Genomic DNA, 3917 nt, shown 5'->3' on the forward strand with positions numbered 1-3917 from the left:
TCTCTAGTCGATCCGTGTCGTGGCAAATGGCAAGATTTCATCCTTTTTGTGGCTGAGCGATATTCTATTTTACATATATATTTATATGCATATGTATTTAGATATGTATGTGTATGTGTGTGTACGTGTGTGTGTATACACCACATCTTCTTAATCCACACATCAGATAACGGACATCTGGGCTGCTTCCCCATCTTGGCGATTGTACATAATGTTATAAGGAACATAGGGATACTTCTATCTTTTTGAGTTAGTGTTCTCATATTCTTTGGGTAAATGTCCAGTAGTGTAATTGCTGGATCATAGGATAGTTCTGGTTTTAACTTTTTGAAGAACATCCATACTGTCTTCCAGAGTGGCTGCACCGGTTTACATTCAGTGCAAGAGGGTTCCTTTTTTTTCTCCACGTCCTCACCGACACCTGCTGTTTCTTGTGTTGCTGATTTTAGCCATTCTGACGGGTGTGAGGTGATAACTCATGGTAGTTTTGATTTGTATTTCCCTGACGATCAGTGATGATGAGCATCTTCTCATATGTGTGTTGGTCATCTGTATGTCTTCTTTGGAAAAATGTCTATTCGTGGCTTCTGCCCAGTTTTAATTGGATTATTTGTTTTTTGGGGTATTGAGTTGTAGACGTTCTTTATATATTTTGGATACTAACCCTTCAATGGATATGTCATTTGTAAACACGTTCTTTCATTCAGTAGGTTGTCTTGTAGTTTTGCTGATTGTTTCCTTTGCTGCACAGAAAACTTTTATTTTGATGTAGTTTAAATGGTTTATTTTTGCTTTTGTTTCCCTTGCCTCAGGAGACACATCTAGAAAGAAGTTTCTATGGACCATGTCAAAGAGCTTACTGCCTATGCTCTTCTCTAGGATTTTTATGGTTTCAGGAAAAGGACCCTACTTTAGACTGCATGGTTAGGGGGTGCTCTCTCTGATTAATGACCACCATTACTGAGATAATGAGGGAGAGAGGGAGCCAGCCAGATAGAGGTGGCAGAAAAGATCCACCGACAGAGAGCAAGCAAGCACAGACACTCCTAGGGGCGATAACTGACGTTGTTAACTCCCAAATAAGCCATCACTTCTTTAACGATAAAAAACTCATGTATTAGAATGTAGTAAAAGCAGATTCAATATATATTTTGGTCTGTTTTTACGCTCCATCGTCTTGCTCCCTTATAGGGATATATATTTGCCAATAATAACATATTTTAATTATTCTTCATAATATTTGGCAGGGATAGGCACCTTTCATTATTCTTTCTTCAGAATCTACTTGGTTATTTTTCCACTACACTTAAAATTACTTCATACAATTGCAAAAGTAATTTCCTCTGGTGTTTCTATTGAGATCACATCAAACTTATGATTTAATTTTGAGGCAATTGAACTTTACACTATTGAATCATCCTACCCACGAATAGAGTACATCTCTCCATTTGGACAGGTATTGTTTTTAATTATTCAGTAGTATTTGAAAGATTTCTTTATAAAGATCTACTACATTTCTTATTCTCCTTATTTCTTGCAATTTTACAGGCATTACAGTGATTTTTCTAATAGATTTTCTAACTGATTTCTTGTATAAGTAGTTAATTGATTTTAATATGAACTTCATAGCTTATGGAAGTTCATTTATTGTTTTTAGGGTTTCCAGATAGACAAATCATAGAATCTATAAATGTCAATATGTTTCCTTCATCTCCTCCTAGTTTTTACTTCTCATTTCTTTTTTCTGCCTAAATGTACTTATTCTTCAGAATAGCATTAAACAATGGCGATGATTCTGGACACTCATATGTTTGTGACGAACGTATCCATCTAGGGGCATCTGGCTGGCTCAGTCCATACAGCAGGTGGCTCTTGATATCAAGATGGTAAGGTTCAAACCCCCACCTTGGGTACAGAGATTACTTAGCCAATACCGTCATAGAATGTAGGAAAATGACACAATGCATTTTCATGTTGGTAACACCGTGGTAAAATTTGGAGCTATCCCTGGTACAAACCCCACTTGGTTGTGGTGTGTATTCTTTAAAGATGGACCTTGACCTTATTAACTACTATTTTATTTATGACTTTTTTAAGTGTATTCATTTTTGAGAGAGAGAGAGAGAGCATGAGTGGGAGAGGGGCAGAGAGAGAGGGACAGAGGATCTGAAGCAGGTTCTGCACCGACAGAAGGGAGCTCATGTGGGGCTCAAAACCACAAACTGTGAGGTCATGACCTGAGCCACAGTTGGACCCTTACCTGGCTGAGCCACCCAGGCGCCCCTTGTTTATGACTTTCATCTTGCTTTCATAAGGTATATCTGTTATCAGTGATAAGCTAGTTTCAAAAAACTTAGACAAAAAAGTTTTTCCTCAATGCTATGAAATAGTTTAATGATGTGAAAATTGTATGTCCTCCAAATTTTGGTAGAATTCAACCTCAAAACTAACGGGGCTTGAAACATTTTTGCTGGAAAGCTGACTCGTTAACAACTTCGAAAGGTTTTAACCTGTGGTAATCGGCCTGTCTTCATTTTCTAACATTCCTAGGATCAGTCTTGGTGGTTTTGTTATTACAGAAAATAATGAATTTGTCCAGACTTTCAAATTTATTTTCACAGAGTGAGACAAAACTTTTGTGTTTCAGTTTCTTTACTATTTGTGGTTATTTCTGTCAGTTTTTTTGCATGTGTATTCCTTCTTTTATAGATAGCATTTTTTTTTCTCTCTTTCAAAAGGCTAGTTTTTGGTTCATTTTTTCCATGACATTGCTGTTTTTTAATTGACTGATTTCCACTTTCACCTTTGTAACTTCTCTATATTGTTTCCTGCTGGTTTGTACTATTTTTCTAATTTCTTGAGGTTAAGTAGAATTGTTGGGTGCTTAACAGATTTATCATTATCACGCAAGCTTGGAGAACTTTCTTTAATATTTTCCGTTAAGGGCTAGTGACATATGCTCTCAACTTTTTTTTTTTTAATTTTTTTTTCAACGTTTATTTATTTTTGGGACAGAGAGAGACAGAGCATGAACAGGGGAGGGGCAGAGAGAGAGGGAGACACAGAATCGGAAACAGGCTCCAGGCTCTGAGCCATCAGCCCAGAGCCCGACGCGGGGCTCGAACTCACGGACCGCGAGATCGTGACCTGGCTGAAGTCGGACGCTTAACCGACTGCGCCACCCAGGCGCCCCTATGCTCTCAACTTTTAACTGAAAATGTCTTAAACTTTATTTTTGAAGTATAATTCTTCTGGATACAGAATTCTAGGTTGAAAATTTTCTTCTTTCAACCCTTTAAAGATGCCAGTTCTTGGGGCATCTGGAAGGCTCAGATGGTTAAGTGGTCAACTTTGGCTCAGGTCATGATCTCACAGTGTGTGAGTTCAAGCCCCGCCTCGGGCCCTGTGTTGACAGCTCTGAGCCTGGAGCTTGCTTCAGATTCTCTCTCTCTCTCTCTCTCTCTCTCTCTCTCTTCCCCTCTCCCACTTGCTTGCTCTTTGTCTCTCAAAAAAATGAATAAATGTTAAAAAGATTAAAAAAATTAAGATGCCAGTTCTTGGTAGGCTATCTCATACTGTTTTTAATGAGAAGTTAATAGTCATTCTTACCTTTGGAAAAATTTCAGCCATTATAATGTTTCTGATTTTTTTCTCTACCTTCAACTCTCTCTATGTTCTTCTGTGGCTCTAGTTATACATATGTTTTATGCTTGATATGTCTCATGGGTCACTTCATTTGTAAATCTTTTTCCATGTTCAAATTTAGGTTTTCTGTTCCCCTCCATTAAACTTACTGTTCCCTCCTGCATTTTCCTATCTGCTGTTCAACTCACCTAGTGAATGTCTCATTTCCGATTTGTTTTTCGTTCCAGATTTTCCATGAATTAAATTTTTATGGTTTTGATTTCTCTGCTGAA

This window comes from Herpailurus yagouaroundi, unplaced genomic scaffold (genome assembly GCF_014898765.1).
Source record: "Herpailurus yagouaroundi ecotype Mexico unplaced genomic scaffold, PumYag 250, whole genome shotgun sequence".
Taxonomy (NCBI): domain Eukaryota; kingdom Metazoa; phylum Chordata; class Mammalia; order Carnivora; family Felidae; genus Herpailurus; species Herpailurus yagouaroundi.